The sequence below is a fragment of the Petromyzon marinus genome, chromosome 50 (assembly GCF_048934315.1).
Source record: "Petromyzon marinus isolate PM22_M1 ecotype Great Lakes invasive population chromosome 50, UKy_Petmar_22M1.pri1.0, whole genome shotgun sequence".
NCBI lineage: Eukaryota > Metazoa > Chordata > Hyperoartia > Petromyzontiformes > Petromyzontidae > Petromyzon > Petromyzon marinus.
Window position 1 is genome coordinate 4,547,020 of NC_133716.1, and position 23,952 is coordinate 4,570,971.

Consider the following 23,952-nt stretch of genomic DNA (forward strand, 5'->3'; position numbering starts at 1 on the left):
TGGGGAGGTCTGGACCGCGTACCCAAAGCAGCCATTGCAGCTGCATGAGTCACAGTCCTAAACCTCGCCCATTTACCCTCGACATCAGGAGGCGTGGGGGACGATGCCAACCCCAGCCGCACGCGATGATGAAATTCTCGCTTGCAACTTTCATCAGATAACTGAGACCAGACCACTTTAGGTTGGAATGGGGTCCTGGGTGTACACCCACCACCGGAGTAGAAGAATGGCAGGCGCATCTTACAGATGACTGGTCGATGGTCAGAGGGCAGATCAGCTCCACGGTAGGTCCTGGTGTCAAGGACATGGGCTCGCATCCGCTGGTCCGTCACTATGTAGTCCAGAAGATGTTCTTGCTTGGACCCGGCATGCATCCATGATGTTGTGTGGATGCGCTGATGCCGGAACAGCGTGTTGGTAATTACAAGCCCATGGGCTGCACAAAAATCTAGCAGCCTCCTACCGTTGTTATTGAGCTGATCTGGCCCATGCCCTCCAATCACTCCAGACCAGGTGCCAGCATCATGACCAACATACATACACGTTCGTACATACACGTACGTACATACACGTGCGTACATACACGTACATACATACACGTACGTACATACACGCGTACACAAGTGCCGTGGTAATGTCACCTCCACTTGGTGGCGAATGTCGACAGGCGATACGGGTGCGTGCGTGCGAGTGTGCTACTGCGCACTGCACACAGGTGATGATTGCGCTGATACAGGTAGGCAGGGAGAGGGAGAAAGGGGAGGGTGGAAAGAGAGGGAGGGATGTGGGGGGGGGGTAAAGAAGGAGGGTTGAGGAGGAGGGGGGGCTAGAGGGAGGGAGATATGTGGGGGCGGGGCTAGAGGGAGGGGGGGAGAGGGATGTGGGTGGGGGGGCTAGAGGGAGGGGGGGATGTTGGGGGTGGGGTGGGGGTGGAGGAACAGGGAGGGATGTGAGGAGATGGCTCTCGAGACGGGGAGGGGGGGGGGTTGTTTTGGGAGGAGGGCAAAAGGGAGTGTGGGGGGGGGCTAGAGGGAGGGATGGGGGGAGGGAGAGATGATGCTGGGTGGAGGGAGAGAGAAGCGGGGGATGGCTGATGCAGGTAAGAGGAGGCGATGCCAGAGATGGACAAAGAAAATTCGGGGGGTGGGGGGGGGGTGTGAAGAAGCTGCAGCGGTGGCGGCGGTGTTGAAGGTGGGGGGAGGAGGATGAGGAGGAGGATGAGGAGGAGGAGGTGTCTGGTTCAGGTGCAAGGGAGGAGGGAGGCACACACACGGGCAGGCGCTCAGTGGGGCAGCGAGCAACGCTCCCGCGATCGACTGAGACGCGGGCGAACCGCACGGAACCTCACGCGAGACCTCTCAGGTCGCGCCAAGCCCCGAGCGCGAGAGGTAAGGAGTGAGGAGTGAGGGGTGAGAGGTAAGGAGTGAGGAGTGAGGGGTGAGGGGTAAGGAGTGAGGAGTGAGGGGTGAGGGGTAAGGAGTGAGGAGTGAGGGGTGAGGAGTGAGGAGTGAGGGGTGAGGGGTAAGGAGTGAGGAGTGAGGGGTGAGGGGTAAGGAGTGAGGAGTGAGGGGTAAGGAGTGAGGGGTGAGGAGTGAGGGGTGAGGAGTGAGGAGTGAGGGGTGAGGGGTAAGGAGTGAGGAGTGAGGGGTAAGGAGTGAGGGGTGAGGAGTGAGGGGTGAGGAGTGAGGAGTGAGGGGTGAGGAGTGAGGGGTGAGGAGTGAGGAGTGAGGGGTGAGGAGTGAGGGGTGAGGAGTGAGGGGTGAGGAGTGAGGGGTGAGGGGTGAGGAGTGAGGGGTGAGGAGTGAGGGTGAGGAGTGAGGAGTGAGGGGTAAAGAGTGAGGGCGAGGAGTGAGGGTGAGGAGTGAGGAGTGAGGGTGAGGAGTGAGGAGTGAGGGGTAAGGAGTGAGGGTGAGGAGTGAGGAGTGAGGGTGAGGAGTGAGGGGTGAGGGGTGAGGAGTGAGGGGTAAAGAGTGAGGAGTGAGGAGTGAGGGGTAAAGAGTGAGGAGTGAGGGTGAGGAGTGAGGAGTGAAGGTGAGGAGTGAGGGGTGAGGGGTGAGGAGTGAGGAGTGAGGGGTAAAGAGTGAGGGCGAGGAGTGAGGGTGAGGAGTGAGGAGTGAGGGTGAGGAGTGAGGAGTGAGGGGTAAGGAGTGAGGGTGAGGAGTGAGGAGTGAGGGTGAGGAGTGAGGGGTGAGGGGTGAGGAGTGAGGGGTAAAGAGTGAGGAGTGAGGAGTGAGGGGTAAAGAGTGAGGGTGAGGAGTGAGGAGTGAAGGTGAGGAGTGAGGGGTGAGGGGTGAGGAGTGAGGAGTGAGGGGTAAAGAGTGAGGAGTGAGGAGTGAGGGGTGAAGAGTGAGGGGTCAGGAGTGAGGAGTGAGGAGGAAGTAGTAAGGAGGAAGTAGTCAGGAGGAAGGAGTGAGGAGTGAGAGGTAAAGAGTGAGGAGTGAGGAAGGAGTGAGGAGGAAGGAGTGAGGAGTGAGGAAGGAGTGAGGAGTGAGGGGTGAGGAGTGAGTGAGGAGGTAGGAGTGAGGAGTGAGGGGTGAGGAGTGAGGAAGGAGTGAGGAGGTAGGAGTGAGGAGGTAGGAGTGAGGAGTGAGAGGTAAAGAGTGAGGAGGAAGTAGTAAGGAGTGAGGAGGTAGGAGTGAGGAGTGAGGAGGTAGGAGTGAGGAGTGAGGTAGGAGTAAAGAGTGAGGAGGTAGGAGTGAGGAGGTAGGAGTGAGGAGGTAGGAGTGAGGTAGGAGTAAGGAGTGAGGAAGGAGTGAGGAGTGAGAGGTAAAGAGTAAAGAGTGAGGAGGTAGGAGTGAGGAGGTAGGAGGTAGGAGTGAGGGGTTCGACTCGCCTCTCCGGTGACCTCCATCACAGCCTCCTCTCTGCGCGGAGACTCCGAGGTCCGGATGCGTCTTAAATTGTTGTTTTGTGTCGTCGTCGTCATTGTCGTTGTTGTCGTTGTTGGTGCGAGACTGCGTTGGCAGTGGTGCACGCGTAATAGACAACAACAACAGCCAACAACAACCACAACCAACAACAACATCCGATAATGTGTTGAGTGCTAACAACGACGGAGGAGACGGAGCGATGAATTGAGCTCGCGGTGTGTTCGAGGCAGGCGGGCTGACGGCTGGATCGCGTCCCGCGGCTGTTATGATGGGTGGGCGGATGCTTTCAATACAGCAGTGGATCGATCAAAGCCCATTATAACGACGACGATGACGACGACAGGGGAATGAGACATTGCTGGCCATGTTATAGACGAGCCTCCTGGGGTACTGCGAATAGGCACGGCGCCCGAAACGTCGCCCTCGCGCGCCTAAGTGCGTGTTTGTGAAGCTCGCAACGCGCTCGGTGGCACAAGGGATGAGACGACGACAGAGGCGACGTTTGGGGAAGAAGAAGGAGCAGGAGGGCCATTGACCGAAACGTCGGCTGCTGCATTGTGTTGCATCGCGGATTCCGCGTTTTGCCCACCCGATCACCTCCCGCGGCCGTCTGTGGCCTGATAATAACAACAACAACAACAAACAGCAATGGTAGCGACTCGAGCGGTGAGCTCCTCTTAAAAGCGCCCGCTCAAAAATTTCGGAGGACTCAAAACGGTGACAGCGGAAGAGTCGGCGGGTCCGAGTTCGATTCCCGCTCACGGCCCAATAACGACGCTCATCGATCTGTTTTGAACCGCTCCTGGGGCGGACAACCCGGCCCTCCCTCACCTCCACACCTAGGTCGACTGGGCCTTAAATGAGTAAGTAAACATCGTGAGACAAAGGCGGCCCGGTGTGGTGCTGGCGACCCCACTCACCTGTCGCCGTGTCGGCGCTGGCTACCCGCACTTGCCCCAGCTGTTAGCCAAAGGCTACACGGGCGATCTTTATCTCTGCGCTTAGGTGGGGCTTTTCTCTCCTCGCCCTCTCTCTCCTCTCTCGCTCTATGTCAGCATTTGCGCTCTTTTGTTGTAGTTTGGCCATACTTCACCACGCCGGTCAAGTGCCGAGGTCCTCTTCGGGTACAACTCGCAGGCGGCGTCCGACGTGATGGGGCCGACCCTGCTTGGGTCGTGCGGTTCACAGCCGCAGTGCGCTAACCATTGCGCCACCGCTCCGGCGTGAGTGCACGCATGTGCGTTTTAACTTCTTTCGCACTGTATGTGGCCAAACCGTGCTCATCGGAGGTGCGGGGGAAGGACAACAAACTACGGGTCTCTGTGTGGGTCTATGTGTCTCTGTGTGAGTCTATGGGCCTCTGTGTGAGTCTATGGGTCTCTGTGTGGATCGATGGGTCTCTGTGTGAGTCTAGGGGTCTCTGTGTGGGTCTCTGTGTCTCTGTGTGAGTCTATGTGTCTCTGTGTGAGTCTGTGTATCTGTGTGGGTCTATGTGTCTCTGTGTGAGTCTATGTGTCTCTGTGTGAGTCTGTGTCTCTGTGAGTCTATGGGTTTTTGTGTGAGTCTACGGGCCTCTGTGTGAGTCTATGGGTTTTTGTGTGAGTCTACGGGCCTCTGTGTGAGTCTATGGGTCTCTGTGTGAGTCTATGGGCCTCTGTGTGAGTCGATGGGTCTCTGTGTGAGGCTACGGGTCTCTGTGTGGGTCTATGTGTCTCTGTGTGAGTCTGTGGGTCTCTGTGTGAGTCGATGGGTCTTTGTGTGACTCAATAGGTCTCTGTGTGAGTCTATGTGTTTCTGTGTGAGTCTATGGGTTTCTGTGTGAGTCGATGGGTCTCTGTGTGAGACTACGGGTCTCTGTGTGAGTCTATGGGTCTTTGTGTGAGTCAATGCGTTTCTGTGTGAGTCTGTGTCTCTGTGTGAGTCTATGGGTCTCTGTGTGAGTCTATGTGTCTCTGTGTGAGTCTATGTGTCTATGTGTGAGTCTATGTGTCTCTGTGTGAGTCAATGTGTCTCTGTGTGAGTCGATGGGTCTCTGTGTGAGACTAGGGGTCTCTGTGTGGGTCTATGTGTCTCTGTGTGAGTCTATGTGTCTTTGTGTGAGTCTATGTGTCTCTGTGTGAGTCTGTGTCTCTGTGTGAGTCTGTGTCTCTGTGTGAGTCTATAGGTCTCTGTGTGGGTCGATGGGTCTCTGTGTGAGTCAATGGGTCTCTGTGTGAGTCAATGGGTCTATGTGTGAGTCTTTGGGTCTCTGTGTGAGTCTACGGGTCTCTGTGTGAGACTACGGGTCTCTGTGTGAGTCTGTGCCTCTGTGTGACTCAATAGGTCTCTGTGTGAGTCTCTGTGTCTCTGTGTGAGTCTATGGGTCTCTGTGTGAATCTATGGGTCTTTGTGTGAGTCTATGGGTCTCTGTGTGAGTCTATGGGTCTTTGTGTGAGTCTATGGGTCTCTGTGTGAGTCGATGGGTCTTTGTGTGAGTCTATGGGTCTCTGTGTGAGTCGATGGGTCTTTGTGTGAGTCTATGGGTCTCTGTGTGAGTCTATGGGTCTTTGTGTGAGTCTATGTGTCTCTGTGTGAGTCTATGGGTCTCTGTGTGAGTCAATGGGTCTCTGTTTGAATCGATGGGTCTCTGTGTGAGTCGATGGGTCTTTGTGTGAGTCTATGGGTCTCTGTGTGAGTCTGTGTCTCTGTGTGAGTAAATGGTTCTCTGTGTGAGTCTATGGGTCTTTGTGTGAGTCTATGGGTCTCTGTGTGAATCTATGGGTCTTTGTGTGAGTCGATGGGTTTTTGTGTGAGTCTATGGGTCTCTGTGTGAATCTATGGGTCTTTGTGTGAATCTATGGGTCTTTGTGTGAGTCTATGTGTCTCTGTGTGAGTCTATATGTCTTTGTGTGAGTCTATGGGTCTCTGTGTGAGTCAATGGGTCTCTGTTTGAGTCGATGGGTCTCTGTGTGAGTCTATGTGTCTCTGTGTGAATCTATGGGTTTTTGTGTGAGTCTATGGGTCTCTGTGTGAGTCGATGGCTCTTTGTGTGAGTCGATGGGTCTTTGTGTGAGTCGATGGGTCTTTGTGTGAGTCTATGGGTCTCTGTGTGAATCTATGGGTCTTTGTGTGAGTCTATGGGTCTTTGTGTGAGTCGATGGGTCTTTGTGTGAGTCGATGGGTCTTTGTGTGAGTCTATGGGTCTCTGTGTGAGTCAATGGGTGTCTGTTTGAGTCGATGGGTCTCTGTGTGAGTCTGTGTCGCTGTGTGAGTCTATGGGTTTTTGTGTGAGTCTATGGGTCTTTGTGTGAGTCTTTGGGTCTATGTGTGAGACTACGGGTCTCTGTGTGAGTCTGTGTCTCTGTGTGAGTCAACGGTTCTCTGTGTGAGACTACGGGTCTCTGTGTGAGTCTGTGTCTCTGTGTGAGTCAATGGTTCTCTGTGTGAGTCTATGGGTCTCTGTGTGAATCTATGGGTCTCTGTGTGAGTCTATGGGTCTTTGTGTGAGTCGATGGGTCTCTGTGTGAGTCTATATAGTGATTGTGAAGATACGAGTCTTATACGCCCATCGCATTGCACATACGTAGTCTACAGTCTTTGTGAATGCTTACATGCACAGACGTGTAATTTTGTTTCATTAATTAGACTTGTATTTGCATGCACGCGTCTGCATTGTGTGTACGTAGCGGGGAGCGGTGGTGCAGTGGTTAGCGCTACGCTGCGCTACGAACGCAGCAACCCGAGTTCGATTCCCGCTCACGGCCACCACCGGTAACCGATTGTCGGAACCGATCACTGGGCCTCCCCTAGGTCGACTCAGCCTCAAACGAGTACCTGGTGCGGTGTGTAAAAACTTCGCCACTGGGGAGACAAAGGCGGCCGGGCGTGGTGCTGGCCACCCACCCCCCTCGTGTGCAGCGCCGGCCTTCATAGGTGCTGCTTGCGAACAGCACTTGCCCCTACAGTCTGTTGAAGGCTACTCGGAGGATCTTTGTCTTTGACAATTTGCTCAGAGAAGTAGCCCTCCCACCACGCCCGCTCCCCATCCATCAAAGGCCCGAATCGTAACAGCGGCCAGCCACAAACAGCACCGTCGATATTGTAATAATAGCTAAGGGTGTTGTGCATCACGGTCCCTGTATGCTGTTGTTGTTTGTTGTTGTTAGTGGTGGTGGTGGGGGTGTAAGAGATGATGGTGGTGGTGGTGGTAATGAGAGGAGGAGGAGGAGGGGAATACAGGCAACTGGAGACGCGTTCTGACCTGCAGAACGCCTCTCCGTGCCCATACCAGCGACGATTATCTGAATGGGCGGCTGGGCTTCCCCTAGGTCGACTCGGCCTCAAATGAGTCACCCTGCTACAGTGCAAACAAAGCTGGTATCCCGTGGACAGAACTGCTCGACCCGAGCCGTAGGTGTTCTGATACTGGCGTTGTCTTTGTCGGGGTCGCCTTTTGGTGTTGTTCTGTCGTCTAACACCGGTGGGGGAACGAGGCGACGAAGAAGGCCGCCCCTGGTGTAGGCCAATCAGTTTCAAAGACGACGAGAATTATTATGATCAGAGCATCTCCCCTCTCTGTGACGTCGTCTCCCCTCTCTGTGACGTCGTCTCCCCTCTTTGTGACGTCGTCTCCCCTCTCTGTGACGTCTCCCACCTCTGTGACGTCTCCCCTCTCTGTGACGTCTCCCCTCGCTGTGACGACGTCACCCCTCGCTGTGACGACGTCTCCCCTCTCTGTGACGTCTCCCCCCTCTGTGACGTCTCCCCTCGCTGTGACGTCTCCCCTCGCTGTGACGTCTCTCCTCTCTGTGATGACGTCTTCCCTCTCTGTGACGACGTCTCCCCTCTCTGTGACGTCTCTCCTCTCTGTGACGTCTCCCCTCGCTGTGACGTTTCCCCTCGTTGTGACGTCTCTCCTCTCTGTGATGACGTCTCCCCTCTCTGTGACGACGTCTCCCCTCTCTGTGACGTCTCCCCTCGCTGTGACGTCGTCTCCCCTCTCTGTGATGACGTCACCCCTCTCTGTGACGACATCTCCCCTCTCTGTGACGTCTCCCCTTTCCGTGACGTCTCCCCTCTCTGTGATGACGTCTCCCATCACTGTGACGTCGTCTCCTCTCTCTGTGACGTCTCCCCTCTCTGTGACTTCGTCTCCCCTCTCTGTGACATCTCCCCTCTCTGTGACGTCTCTCCTCTCTGTGATGACGTCTCCCCTCTCTGTGACGACGTCTCTCCTCTCTGTGACGACGTCTCCCCTCTGTGACGACGTCTCCCCTCGCTGTGACGACATCTCCCCTCTCTGTGACGTCTCCCCTTTCCGTGACGTCTCCCCTCTCTGTGATGACGTCTCCCATCGCTGTGACGTCGTCTCCTCTCTCTGTGACGTCTCCCCTCTCTGTGACTTCGTCTCCCTTCTCTGTGACATCTCCCCTCTCTGTGACGTCTCTCCTCTCTGTGATGACGTCTCCCCTCTCTGTGACGACGTCTCTCCTCTCTGTGACGACGTCTCCCCTCTCTGTGACGACGTCTCCCCTCTCTGTGACGTCTCTCCTCTCTGTGACGTCTCCCCTCGCTGTGACGATGTCCAGTAGCAGTGAAATCACTGCTACTGGACAGAGGTGGCCGGTCGTGGCCTTCATAGCTTGCTTCTTGCTTCCAAAGAGCACTTGCCCCAGCAGTCCGTCATAGGCTACACGTGGGATTTGTGTGTGTGTGCATCAAGGCCGTAATCATAATATATATTGGGGGGGGGACATATCCCCCCCCCCCAATATACACATCCCCCCCCAATATTAAAATATGCTCAAAATGTCCCCCCCAATATATTGCTATCAAATAGATTTCTGTTTATGTGATTGTGGTTGTACTTTATGAATCACTAATCTCTGCCATTACATACAATGAACCAAGAAAAGGTAAAAAGAAAAAACAGAGCAATGTAATACAATACCACTATTAGACATTATTGTAAACAATAAAAATAAATGTTGATTTAAAGCTTTCGTGACTGCAGGGATTCATATTCTTGGTTCTTTCGGTAAAGTCACGTAAAAGAGAAACAATAAAATAATAAAAATATAAAACAATAAAATCCTCACGACATGTCTCGGACCGCATCCGTGAACACAAAGCAGACCTAAAACACGGTAGGACCAACACCTCGGCCGTGGCAGATCACTGTTATAATTCAGTCGGCTCGCATGACATTGACTTCTCCAAGATAGAGGTTCTCTGCAAGCCATCGTTCATGAGGCTATGCACATATACGAACACAGAGACGATTTCAACCGAGAAGATGGATTCTGGCTTAGCAATCATTGGAAGGATTTGATAAACCATTTCGAGTCTTAATTGATTGTTCACGCTTACGGTGGCTTTCAGACCGCATCCATTATTTTCGCCTCCTCTTTTCCGAACATAGATAGACTCGTCCATCTGAAAAACTGCCAAATCGCTCTCCGTGGTGCTAACGTTAAAAAAACCCGCCACTTTTTTCAAATTTTCTTGCTGTGGTTTTCACACCTGATGATGATTGCTTGTGTTGCAGTCGAAACGTCGTGAGAATTTTATTGCTTTATATTTTAATTATTTTATTGTTTCCCTTCTACGTGACTTTATCGAAAGAACCAAGAATAACAAATATAAAGTCCATCCTATGTGTTAGTTATTGTTTTTATATTTTAGGCAGGAAATGGCAGGAAATTCGTTTTCAAATTTAGATTATTTTTTTCTGGGTGGGGGACCCCCAGACCCCCTGGAAGATTTGGTCCCCCCCAATGTTGACTCCATGGCTACGGCCTTGGTGTGCATGTGGTGTGCGTGATAAGAGCATTCGGAGTCAGTTTTAATTTCGCCTTCCAAGCTGCTCACCGCAGCAGCAGCAGAGCGCTACTCGGGTTACTAAAACCACAATGCCACATCCTCCGCCAAATTTGCCTCCTGCGACAAGATGTCGAACACGATAAGATGGAAATAAATTGGCGCAAACAACCCCACATTACCACCACCATCATCTCTTACACCCCCCCCCCCCACCACCACCACCAAGCTCTTATACGACAATAACAACAACAAACAACAACAGCATACAGGAACCGTGATGCACAACACCCTTAGCTATTATAATAATATCGACGGTGCTGTTTGTGGCTGGCCGCTGTTACGATTCGGGCCTTTGGTGGATGGGGAGCGGGCGTGGCGGGGGTGGGGGGGGCACTACTGCTCTGAGAAATTGTCAAAGACAAAGATCCCCCGTGTAGCCTTCAACAGAAGTGGTGGTGATGTCACCACGAGGGAGAATCTGGCGTTCGTGCAAGACCGTCCCTGGTCTGAACCCACATCGGGGCTCCGCGAGCCTCTCCTGGGCGTGCTGACTAGCAAGGGGACGATGTTGAATCATCCGTTCCAGGACCTTTCCCGGCACACTAAGGAGGGAGATTCCCCGGCAGTTAATGCAATCAGTGCGGTCCCCGTTTTAAAACATGGGGGCGACCTTCGAATCCAGCGGAACCCGTCCTACGGATCTGACAGTCGTAATGATTTAACATAGGGCAGTCTGCACACAAACGCCACCATTCCATCGGCAGTTCCATTGAGAGGTCATCTCCACTGGGCGCTCCACCTGAATTCAAGCTCCGAATCGCCCATTTCCTCAACAGATGGCACATCATCATTAGACCTCCTTTGCCAGTACCAAAATGTAATAATAGGGTTTCCCCCTTTTTTCTGGCAACAAAACTGAAACCTTTTTACAAGGATTCATGTTTGCATTAACCACAATACCGGCAGTCAAAATGCCGTCCCTTGGTGTGGACCAATCAGTTTCAAGGACAATGCATATATCATCATAGTATGTTTTTTGTTTGCATTTTGACTGCAGGTATTGTGGTTAATGCAGACATGAATCCTTGTAAAAAAAAGTTTCAGTGTTGTTGCCCAAAAAAAGTGGAAAAACCCTATTATTAGATGGCACATCAGTCAACCGCTCGCGAGCAGCGGCTCCTTCCTCCAACATATCGAGGTGAAGCAGCACCAACAGGGTCAAACTCCACCATCGCCCCGCGATATTTGTTTGAGCGTAAGGGGTTTCCCCGACTGCAAGAATTTGCAGAAATGCTCGGCAAAAACTGGGGAAGGGGGTAGGGATCGAAGACCGGATCAGCGTTCTTTCCCTTCAGGGACGTAGTGAGTTGTGGCGCTTCAAGTTGCCTCTTGGCGATGGGGTGTTCAGAGTGATTTCCTTTTCGCGTGCTACCCGAGACAGCTCAGCAACTCGCTTACCACGGGCCGGGCCGCTCACCCTCGCTGCTCCCCCACGGCCTTCCCAAACAAAACAAAAACCTCCGGGAGCGACGGGAGGGCTGGCGTGGGGTTAGGCCTCAACGTTCTCGGACGTGAGAAAGGTTTGTTGACGGTGCGAGTGGGCCTGTCCGATTCAATTTTTAAAAACCTGGGCAGAAGCAACCTCCGGCCGTTAGCGAGCAGGTGGGGGGGGGGGGGGGGAGCGGTCTGGATCGCTGCTCCAGCTGACGTCCTGAAACTCGCCCGCTTCCCCTGGGCATCACGACAAGTGAGGGGGGATGAGGGTGGGGAGGGGGGGTGGCGATGCCAACCTCAGTTGCGAAGCGATGATGAGAGTCTCGCTTGCAAGAGGCTCATCGGCGAGCCGAGACCAGGCCACTGTGGGATTGGGCGGGGTCATGACAAGCCAGTGGTCAGTGGGAAGCTCTGCTCCATGGTCGCGGGTTTCTGCACCAACTGTTCCAGTAATGAATACTTTATTTTCTTGAAGAACAATGCTCTTCGTAAATACATTTGATTGAACAATTCTCGTTATTATCTTTTGAGGGTGGGGGTGGGTGGGGGAGGGTACGAGGTAGTGGATGGCTTCACGACGATACGTTGTACGTGGCCTACAAACCAAATCGCTTAATTGTGAGTGGTACGAACGTAATTCGAAGGTGGAGACTGGGCACTGCGAGGCCGTCACGTGATGTGTCAAAGGCCCGCTGGCCGGAGATCACGGGACAGACCCAGCGAGGTGCCATGGGTTGACTGCCTGAGATGACTGGCCGATGCACAAAGCTGTGCCCCCCCCCCCTACCGTGCCAACTTGCTGTATTTTAGCCACCCACTGCTCCGCTCGCTGTTGTGAGCGTTGCTCCTCTGCCCTCTGTTGTTGTTGATGGAGGGCGACTGCCTCCAACTGCCCAGCAGCAGCGTCCTTCACGAGCCTCCTCCACAGAGGCCGATCTTGACACCGCTGGTACCGGTCATTGGTACCAGGGGATCGATCCCCAACTATTCAAGACTCACCCGTTCCACATTGATTTGTTCAACTCTAACCTATTCCAGACTCACCTGGTCCACTCTTTACCGATTTGAAGACTCACCTGGTGAGGGCCTGGGGGCTCAAACTGTGATTTGAATAACTCATGTACAGTGGTGGAAGCACAGGTGTGTGTGTGTGTGTGGAGACGACAACTCAGGTGTGTCTGGTGTGCCGCGGGCAATACAGAATGCAAGCAATTCACATATTCGTCAACGCAATTAGCATAGCAAACTCAGACAAAGATCCCCCGTGTAGCCTTTCACTGGCCGTTGGGGGCAAGTGCCTCTTAGCCGGGTGGTGGTGGAGGGTGAGGACGCTGCTGTTGGGCAGTTGGAGGCAGTTGCCCTCCAGCAACAACGGAAGGCAGGGGAGCGACGCTCACAACAACGAGCGGAGCGCCGGGCGGATAAAATACAGCGAGTTGGCAGAGTAGGGGGGTAACAGCCGGTGGTGCATCTATCGGTCATCTGAGTCAGCCGACCCATGGCACCTGCAGGGTCTGTCCCTCCTGCACCTAGCTTGGCACAGTAGGGGGGTACAGCTGGTGGTTCATCTACCAGTCATCTGAGTCAGCCGACCCATGGCACCTGCAGGGTCTGTCCCTCCTGCACCTAGCTTGGCACAGTAGGGGGTAGAGCTGGTGGTGCATCTATCGGTCATCTGAGTCAGCCGACCCATGGCACCTGCTGGGTCTGTCCTCCTGTCGGCGAGCCTTCAACACTTCACGTGGCCTCAAGTGCACGTGGCCTTGGCACAGGCCCCGTTGTGACGTCACCGTCACTTCGTGACGAATGGCGGGTGTTGGTATTGGTGGGTGAGCGGTGGTGCAGCGGTTAGCGCTACGCTGCTCTACAAACCCGGCGACCCGAGGTTCGATTCCCGCTCACGGCCAACACCGGTGACGATTATCTGAACCGGTCTTGGGCCTCCTCCCCTAAGTTGACTCAGCCTCAAACGAGTACCTGATGCGATGTCTAAAACATCGCCACTGGGGAGACAAAGGCGGCCGGGCGTGCTGCTGGCCACCCAACCCCTCGTGTTGCGTTCCGGCCTTCGTACGTGCTGCTTGCTAACAGCACTTGCCCCAACAGTCTGTTAAGGCTATACGGGGGATCTTTGTCTTTGCTACTCGCTAACAGCACTTGTCCCTACAGTCTGTGGAGGATATACGGGGAAGGGGGGGGGGCTTTGTCTTTGGTGGTGGCTATGCATGTGGGTTGCCTGTGCAGGCAGCAGCAGCAGTGAGAGTTGGTGGATCACACACAGATGGGTAGGCATCGAGGAGGGTTCCAGGAGGGGACGGGTACACAACTCGTGGACACATCGCCGTCCGATTTAAACAGTGGCAGTAAAAATCCCCCCCCCCCAACCCCCGCTTTGAGGAGACTATCACAATGGAGCCTTACCTGTGCACATCCACTCGCACACTAACACACACACACCTGGTCACGCCACGACTGTCAAGGGAGATTAGAGGGAGAGAGAGAGGAGGAGGAGGACAATGCCACCGTGTCGCTTGCCCGCACCACCGCAAAGTGGTTACTCGATCAGAACGTTTCTGCAGGCTGCAGGAGAGCGATCGGCTGTGCGTGTCGCCGCTGGAGGTGTTACTGCCTAGAGTTATAGTCGGGTGTGAGGATGAACCAGTGCTGGCCTGTGTTGTGCCAAGCGTGGCCCGCCCATTATTTTATTATTCACCGCTTCCATCCGCGCCTCTTTCCCGCACTGCGCACTTGTCTCAGTCACGTGGTGTTGGTAAGCCCACAAGTTCTAACCCCCTAGCAGCCAAAATGAGTAAAAAAAAAACGTCGCTGGAGAGCTTCTTTGAAAAGGGGGAAAGACCTAATGATGAACCCCCACGAAACCGGTACCTGGTGCCAAAAAGTTTGGGGACCACTGCTCTATCCGACGTCTAGTGCAAGTCGCTCATTGCACAATGTAAGCCACCCCAACTGAGTTGCAGAGCGACCTGGCCGTCGCAAATGACAGGCCAAACGCAGCGGCTTATCGTGTCGAAATCTATGAACAGTAGGCAAATTCTCTAGACGCGTGACGCGATCACGTGCAGAGAGAGAGACACGCAAACTCCAAATATACAGCAGCAGGCGTCAGGGTTGGGGATCGAACCCACGACCTCCTGCATACCAGGCGATGATGATGACAGAGAGAGAGACACGCAAATTCCAAACCACGGCCTCCTGTATACTAGGTGAGGTAGTTAACATCTTCTCGCCACCGTGATGATGATGACAGAGAGAGAGAGAGAAACTCAAACTCCAAATATACAGCAGGCGTCAGGGTCGAGATCGATCCCACGACCTCCTGTATACCTAGAGAGGTAGTTAACATCTCCTCGCCACCGTGATGATGACAGAGAGAGAGACACGCAAACTCCAAATATACAGCAGGCGTCAGGGTCGAGATCGATCGCACGGCCTCCTGTATACCAGGAGAGGTAGTTAACATCTCCTCGCCACCGTGATGATGACAGAGAGAGAGACACGCAAACTCCAAATATACAGCAGCAGGCGTCAGGGTCGAGATCGATCGCACGGCCTCCTGTATACCAGGAGAGGTAGTTAACATCTCCTAGCCACCGTGGCGCCCCGGCCAGCCACATGGCCGTGGTGCGCCCCAAATGTTGACGATCGCGGCCACCAGAACTGCCGGCACCGAAGACCTAAAAGCCGCCACGCGTCCAGGGATAAGCATCACTGCTCATTCTTAGTTGTCGCAAGAGGCGAGAGCGGAGAACGCGTTTGATGGTGTTGGTGGTGATGATAGTGGCGATTGTGATCATGGTGATGGTGACAGTCAGGATGGTGACGATCGTGCTGATGATTGTGATGATGATAGTCATGGTGGTGACGATCGTGATGATGATTGTGATGATGATAGTCATGATGGTGACGATCGTGATGATGATAATTTAAATTAAAAGCGCCCTTAAACAATCATGCATGGGAAGGAGGAAAAGAGTTAAACGTCGACCATGGAGAGGGGTGAGGAAGACGTTTGAAACGAAGGCGAGAGAGGAAGCCATTTTCAGCGGAGACGTTTTTCGTCGAGATTCAAAGATCCGTGTCTCGGATGTCCTCGACCTGGAAGGGGCAGCGAGTTGCAGAGTTGCAGAGTTCAGCTGTCGCAATTGCAAAGGTGCCGTCACCACCTAAGACGGTGACGACAGTGAGCAGTGCACTGTCTGAGGATCGTAATGATCTTGGTGGAACGTACGTGGCCGACGGAGGGCATGCACGTAGGGAGGAGCAAGTCCGTGATGGTGATGATGGGAGGAGGGGATTCCACGGTGGAGCGATGCGAGGGAAGAGGCAGAGCGAGCAGTGAGGGTGGCCTGCGGTGTGGTGAGCGGGTGGGTGGGTGAGTAGGAGAATGAGTGGATTGGGTGGGTGAGTTATCGGACGGGCGGGTGAGGTGTGTGAGTGAGTGGCCGAATGAGTGGATGTGGTTGCTGGGTGGGTGAGTGAGTGGATGGATGAGTGAGAGAATGATTGGGTGAGTTACTGGGTGGGTGAGTAAGTGGCTGTGTGAGTGGGTGAATGAGTGGGCGAGGTACTGAGTGGGTGAGTGAGTGGATGGACGAGTGAGTGAATGAGTGGGTGAGTAAGTGGGTGGGTGACTAAGTCGATGGATGGGTGAGTGGGTGGGTGAGTGAGAGAATGAGAAAGTGGGTGGGTGAATGAGGCACAGTCTGTTGAATGGGTTAAAGTGCACGGCCGTCCCTCCAGAGCAAACAGTGGGGCGCGCATTTCGAATGCGGAGTAGCGTGACGCCTGTCAGACGGCCAACAGTCAATTGAAGAACGCAGCCTGGGTGGATAGTGATGGACAGAGGTGAGAGGAAGGGGAGGATGTGGGGAGGGGGGACAATTACTGAGCCTACGTACAAACCGCACGGCGGCAATGGGCCACCACGTGGTTATGTTGGCAAGGTAGAGGCTGGCCAAGCTGCGATGTCGAACACGACACGGCGTGGCTTCTCAACCCCGCCCCCCCCCCCCTTGTGCCACGGGAACATTTCCCAATTCGGATTCAGGGTTCCGATTCGGGGGCACCTCAGCAGCATCGCTGATTCAAGCGAGGCACCGCCTCTGCCGATGAGACGCTGCAACGTCGAAGCCGGGGTCCGGAGTGTGCTCGTTCTGAGCCAAATGTTTGCGCAACCTCTGTGCTTACGGACGAGACACTGCGTGTTGGAACCAGTTCAGAACGGTTGCTGTTATTATTGACCCCGATGCTTGCTGATTTGAGGCACTACCCAGATGGCTGTGTGGCTGATGGAATGTGCAACAAAATAAAAATATGTTTTTTTTAAACATGTTTCCATGGACACAAACATGGGAAGTAGGTGTTGTTTATTTATTGTTCGCATAGTTTGTTTGGATAATAAATCCAAGCGGCGGCTTCACCCGAGGTTCTATCCGCCACGGGACCAATCCCAGCTGTTCGGATGTCCTAACGCTCAAACGGACTCCGATCGCGAGGAGTCGCTAAACCACGTCGCCGCTGCTCCCATCGCCTCCCCTCGCCACCCCGTGCCACCTCTCCAACCCCCCCACCCCCACCCCCTCGACCACGAACAAAACTGCATCGCCAGCAGCGACCTTGAGTTATGCAAAGACGGCGGACGGCCTTCTGCGATGCGGTACGGACGCGAGAATGCCGGTTTGTAGGAACAGGTTTTTATTTCCCTTCTAATTCCACCCAACGCCACGTCACGCTTGGCGCGATTACTCGCGCCTCGTCTCTCTCTCTCGCGCGCGCGCTCTCCGCTTCACCGCGAAGGGGGAGGTTGTCCACATGCCTATGGGGACCTTTGCCCCCCAACAACAAAATTAACGCATGCGGGCGACGAGGAAGAAGCCGACATATCCCTAGCCGCCACGGTGGCTAGGGATATGTTGACTACCTCGCTTGGTATACAGGAGGTCGTGGGTTCGAACCCGACCCTGACGCCTGCTGCTGCTGTATATTTGGAGTTTGCGTGTCTCTCTCTCATCATCATCATCACGGTGGCTAGGAGATGTTAACTACCTCGCCTGATATGCAGGAGGTCGTGGGTTCGATCCCGACCCTGACAGCGCCTGCTGCTGTATATTTGGAGTTTGTATCTCTCTCTCTCTCATCATCATCATCACGGTGGCTAGGAGATGTTAACTACCTCGCCTGGTATACAGGAGGTCGTGGGTTCGATCCCGACCCTGACGCCTGCTGCTCTGTATTTGGAGTTTGCGTGTCTCTCTCTCATCATCATCACGGTGGCTAGGAGATGTTAACTACCTCGCCTGGTATACAGGAGGTCGTGGGTTCGATCCCGACCCTGACGCCTGCTGCTCTATATTTGGAGTACGCGGTGTCTCTCTCGCTTCCCGTGGTCGCGTGGATTTTCTTTTCAGGTCCTCCGGGTTTCCCCCCCCCCCCATCCACATCAAGAATCAACATCGCCACGCGGTGTCGAATTTTTGGCTGCTGCTGTAGCTTTCCACGCGACGACGATGATCACCACTCTCGTTGAGCTGCCGTTTGTGATGCCCAAGTAGGTCGCTTCCGAAAAAGAGCCACGTGACGCTCAGTGGGGGGGGGGGGGGGGCCTTAACCTGCTGGACAACCGTGCGGACGAGAGGTGAGCGGACACTGTAGCAGATGTTGCTCCAGCGGGTGTTTTTTTTTTAATTGACCGATTAATCACGCCGGACTTGCAAATGCGGGCGACGACGATCCTCCAATTATTGTCCGTCTTCCCAGCGTGGCGGTTCAAACGAGGCTGGCAAGTTTCTTAAATCCTCCACCCACGCCGCCTTTCGTCCACCCGGCGGTCTACAACAAGATCAACCACAGCCGCGTCCGCACGTAGCCAACCGTGCTAATCGGAGGTGGAGGGAAGGCGAACAATCGAAGCACGCACGAGGAGTTTCAAAGAGATGCGACTTCAGTTTTATCAGATTGAAAGTTGCATCGCTCCAGTGACTTTGGCAGATTGGTCTCTGTTCCTGGTCACGTGAGTTCCCATTTGGTTGAACAATGCAGCCTTCAACCTTTAATCCAATCATCATTTCGCGCAATAATTTACCCATTCGTTAAATCACCCATCCACCCACCATCATTCTCCGCCGCCCCTTCCCCCCCCCCTACGAGTTTACACCAGCCCATCAGCGCCGGATTATCCTCGTAGCAACATTAGCTACATAATGCTACGGGCCCTGCACTTTAAAGGGCCCCGCGCCAAATACTTTCAAGCTATCAATTCCGGTTGCGTGACTCTGCACTTGCTCTATTACTATAGTACTATGCCGCCTTCAACTTTTACGAACGACTGGGTGTTTAAGGTTCGCGATTTGTCGTATTATCTGGCTGCATTGCAAATGAAAAAAGCACAATTACTTTCCTACGCAAGTTAAACATGTGTGTGTTTAATCTGTTTTTTTTTTAAAATTCAGGCCCCCTTTCTAACACACGCCGCAGGCACTGCTGCCCACCCACCTCGCTCACTCACGCACTGTTCCAACTCTCGCTTCAGACACTCGTCTTGGTGTCCTCAATTGCTTACTTTTATTTCAACAAGCAACATTTGACTGAAACGCCCGAGGCGCGTTGTCGTCGTGCGAACATTCGTGTCGCACGATCAAGCCTCGTCGTCGGTGGAAACTGAGCGGGAGGAATTTGAGCGCAGCCCAAAGACGTTGCTCGTCTTGTGAGAACGCCCATTCAGAGGCGCACGCTCGTAAGGTGACGGTGCTGGTTGCTTTGTCGTGAACATCTCCAAGCCACCGTGAGCGCCCACGGTGGCTAGAGGGGATGTTAACTACCTCGCCTGGTATACAGGAGATCGTGGGTTCGATCGCGACCCTGACGCCTGCTGTATATTTGGAGTTTTGCGCGTCTCTCTCTCCCTCTCATCATCATCACGGTGGCTAGGAGATGTTAACTACCTCGCCCGGTATACAGGATGTCGTGGGTTCGATACCGACGCTGACGCCTGCTGTGTATATTTGAAGTTTCCATGTTCTCTCTCTCTCCCTCTCATCATCATCATCGCGGTAGCTAGGAAATGTTACCTACCTCGTCTGGTATACAGGAGATCGTGGGTTCGATCGCGACCCTAACGCCTGCTGTATTATTTGGAGTTTGCGTGTTTCTCTCTCGCCGTGGCCGCGTGGATTACTCCGGGTCCTCCGCGTTTCTCCCCCCCCTCCCTCCACATTTAGAATCAACGTCACGCGTTCAGAGTATTTGGCTGCTCGAAATTTCCACGAGATGATAATGAGCTGCCTCTTCGTTGAGCCATCATTTGTGATGGCCAGTTCACTTCTTAAAAACAGAGCTTTGAAGCAGCTCAGTCGGTTTTACCTGGGAAATAAAAAAAATAGTTTAGTTTGTATTCTTTGGTTCTTTTGGTTGAAGTCACGTTGAAAGAAAATAAATTGAATAATAGAGTACGACGTTTCGATTGCAACACAAGCAACCGTCATCAGGTAGAATTAAATTTGAGAGAGAGACAACACACAGACACGGAGACACACAGAGAGACACACACGCAGAGAGAGACAACACAGACACAGAGAGAGACACACAACATAGACACACAGACAGACACACAATCAGAGAGAGACAACACAGAGACACAGAGAGAGAGACAACACAGACACACAGACAGACACACAAGCAGAGAGAGAAAACACAGAGACACACCGAGAGAGACACACAACATAGACACACAGACAGACACACAAGCAGAGAGAGACAACACAGAGACACAGAGAGAGAGAGACACACAACATAGACACACAGACAGACACACAAGCAGAGAGAGACAACACAGACACACAGAGAGAGACTCACACAGGCACACAAGCTGAGAGAGAGACACAGACAGACACACACGCAGAGAGAGACAACACAGAGACACACAGAGAGAGAGACACACAACATAGACACACAGACAGACACACAAGCAGAGAGAGACAACACAGACACACAGAGAGAGACTCACACAGGCACACAAGCTGAGAGAGACACACAGACAGACACACACGCAGAGAGAGACAACACAGAGACACACAGAGAGAGAGACAACACAGACACACATAGAGAGACGCTCTGCTTGTGTGTCTGTCTATTTAATTTGTTTTCTTTCCACGTGACTTTACCGAAAGAACCAAAGAGTAATTCCTGCAGTCGCGAAAGCTTCAAAAATAGTGTAGTTTGTTTTAAGTAGTTTAGTTCTCGCTGCCGCTATGGGTCACGGCTAACAATTTGACTTGACTTCAAAAAGGAATAAATTATCATCGTGGAATAATTAACTCCCAATAGCCGATGGATTCGACGTTTACCAGCCACGCGGAAGAAGGACAAAGTCCTCAGGAGAGAGGGGATGGCCTCAAATGTGGATGCTGTCTAAAATCGCGCATCTGCCGGGCATTGCTGTGAGCTTAGCTGGTATCATCATAGAGAGGGCAGTCGTCTCAGCTGGTGAATTATGTTAGATACTCGTAGACTCAATATAGATACTGGTGGACTTGACATAGATACTCGTAGACTTAATATACATACTGGTGGACTTGGCATAGAGGCTCGTAGACTTATCATAGAGACTCGTAGACTTATCATAGAGACTCGTAGACTTATCATAGAGACTCGTAGACTTAACATGGACTGAGTTGTGATGGTTAAATCGGGTTCTCAAGGGCAGTGAGTTAACGCTCTCGACCCGGCCACCAGTGACGCATATATAGACCCACAGACGTATATAGAGACCCATAGACTCACATAGAGACCCGTAGACTTAAATAGAGACCCATAGACTCACACAGAGACCCATAGACTCACATAAAGACTCAAAGACTCACATAGAGACCCATAGACTTACACAGACTGAGTTGTGATGATTAAACCGGGTTCTCAAGTGCAGTGGGTTTATGATCTCGACCCGGTCACCTTTTTTACCGCACGTAAATAAATAAAAACAAACAAACCCCTAAAACAACTCCGGTTCAGTTGTTGGGCAAACTTCCGTCTCTGGGAATGTCAACGAAGCGACTCTCGCGCTGCACGCTGTCCCTGGACGCTCGGAGCGTCACGTGAACGAGAAGCGATCCGAGAAGTAACTCTGCAGCTTCCGCTTCTGTGGGCCCGCGTCTAGTAAGTAGCGCTTTTTTTTATTCTCGGAAGCGAGCTGGCCATCGCAAATGATAGCCCAGTTTAAACTCCAAATATACAGCAGCAGGCGTCAGGGTCGGGTTCGAACCCACGACCTCCTGCATACCAGGCGAGGTAGTTAACATCTGCTAGCCACCGTGATGATGATGAGAGAGAGACACGCAAACCCCAAACATACAGCAGCAGGCGTCAGGGTCGGGTTCGAACTCACGACCTCCTGCACACTAGGCGAGGTAGCTAACATCTCCTAGCCACCGTGATGATGATAAGAGAGAGACACCGCAAACTCCAAATATACAGCAGGCGTCAGGGTCGGGATCGAATCCACGACCTCCTGCGGACCAGGCGAGGTAGTTAACATCTCCTAGCCACCGCGGCGCCCAATGCGCAGGGTCTTAAATACATCCACGTTTTCAAAAAGTTGTCAAACTGCATTAGCGACCCTCAAGACTCCCCTTCACGAGGCCTCATCATGCAAGCACCCCCCCCCCCCCTACCCTGCTCGCGTTAACTCCGATCGCATCGGTGAACTTTGCACAGAAATCTTCTCTCGGCTCTCGACTCAGGACGACTCGCAACGACTCGCAGCGGGGAAGTCGTTGACACAGTGCGTTGTTTCGTCTCTTTTTCTCTCTGGTTCTTGTCCAGAGCCGAGATCAAAGTGTCGCGGAATTCGACCCAGACCGGTGGTGCCCGGCCAAATGTCGTATTCGTGGAACCCCTCGGTTTGTTCACGCCCATCGTTACCCGCTCTGAGTGTCGTGACCGGACTACCCAGCCAAGTCCCCTTTGGCGGTGCCCTTTTAATAAATCATCGAGATTCGCAACAACTCATTCCTTTAGTATCGCTTTCTCGTGTTTGGGTTGTTGTGCTGCCGCCCAATCGTCGCCTCCGATTGATGGCGCGGTTGCCTACACACGGCGGCGAAAGACGTTCGGCACGCGCACAGCACACGCAACGTACGGACAGCGTACAGGCATGCGTGTGCGTGTTGCGCGCGCCGCCTGGGAATCAGCACGGTTCCTCAATTTGAGGAGCGGCGCACAGGAGCGGTGGTGGCACGGGATGGCGAGTTGTGGTTTAGCGACGCCTCGTGATCGGAGTCCGTTTGAGCGTTCGGACACCGGAACACTTGGGTATTGATCGCGTGACGGAGAGAACCTCGGGTGAAGCCGCCGCTTGCATTTAATATCTAATCGAAACAACGTTTAAAAATCAAATCATAGTCTCCACCTTAAAAATGATAAACAATGGGGTTTATTTTACGTCCCATCAGCCACACAACCTTCTGGGAGCGTCAAATTGGAACGGATTGGTTCAACACAAGCAACTCTCTGGACTGATTCCGACATGCGGCGTCTTTTAAGCAAACGGATTTGCTTTTATTTTTCAAATCGTGGACCGGTTTCAACATCCGGTGTCTCATCAGCAGAGCTGGGCTCGCAGGAGCCAATGCCGCTGGACTGCTTGGTGTTCATAGGCTAAGACTGGTTTTGACTTTCGGTGTCTCATCAGCAGAGCCGGGCTCACAGGAGCCAATGCCGCTGGACTCTTGGTCTTCATAGGCTAAGACTGGCTTTGACTTTCGGTGTCTCATCAGCAGAGACGGGCTCGCTGGAACCAATGCCACTGGACTGCCCGATGTTCATAGGCTAGGACTGGCTTTGACTTCCGGTGTCTCATCAGCAGAGCCGGGCTCGCTTGAACCAATGCCACTGGACTGCCCGATGTTCATAGGCTAGGACTGGCTTTGACTTTCGGTGTCTCATCAGCAGAGACGGGCTCGCTTGAACCAATGCCACTGGACTGCCCGATGTTCATAGGCTAGGACTGGCTTTGACTTTCGGTGTCTCATCAGCAGAGACGGGCTCGCTTGAACCAATGCCACTGGACTGCCCGATGTTTATAGGCTAGGACTGGCTTTGACTTTCGGAGTCTCATCAGCAACAATGCCACTGGACTGCCACCAAATCGGAGCCCTGAATCTGAAACCTTCACCCCGAGTCTCCGGGCACTGGGGGAGGGGAGTGGGGGTGGGGGAAGTCGTAACGATGGCGTTGTTGAATCAATTTGCAGTGAAAATAGTTTATCGAGTCCCGCCTCGACTTCAAGCTTTCGTGACTGCAGGAATTCATATTCTTTGGGTCTTTCGGTAAAGCCACGTAGAAAGGTTAAAAGAAAATGGGTTTTTTTTCCCCCTGACGACGACCGCTTGTGTTGTGATCGAAACGTCGTAGTTTTTTTTGTTATTTTATTTGAACCTATCTCCGTGACTTTACTGAAAGACCCAAAGATTATGCGTCCCCCCCCCCCCGCCGCCGCCTCCACCAGTGAATGAATAACGAACCCGGAACGTAACCCGTCACCTATTCATGAATGGTGCGGGGCTGGGTCAGAGTTAATGGTCACACGACCGCCCTTGACGCACCGCACGCAGGAGCAGCGACACTCAATTTCAGGAGGGTTCTGCCGCAACGTCGGGGGGCATGGTGGCTAGGAGATGTTAACTACCTCGCCTGGTATGCAGGAGGTCGTGGGGTTCGATCCCCCGACCCTGACGCCTGCTGTATTATTTGGAGTTTGCGGTGTCTCTCTCTC

The 23,952-nt window shown here is 53.2% G+C and overlaps 1 protein-coding gene across 1 annotated transcript in view; it reads left to right on the forward strand.

Moving 5' to 3' along the window:
* The first annotated feature begins 1,264 nt into the window (after window positions 1-1,264).
* LOC116953205 (N-acetyllactosaminide alpha-1,3-galactosyltransferase-like) overlaps window positions 1,265-23,952 on the forward strand; it is a 37,772-nt gene continuing 15,084 nt past the window's right edge. Inside the window, exon 1 of the mRNA XM_032973168.2 lies at window positions 1,265-1,388. The gene's annotated coding sequence lies outside the window, so the exon portion shown is untranslated. The remainder of the gene's footprint in view (window positions 1,389-23,952) is intronic.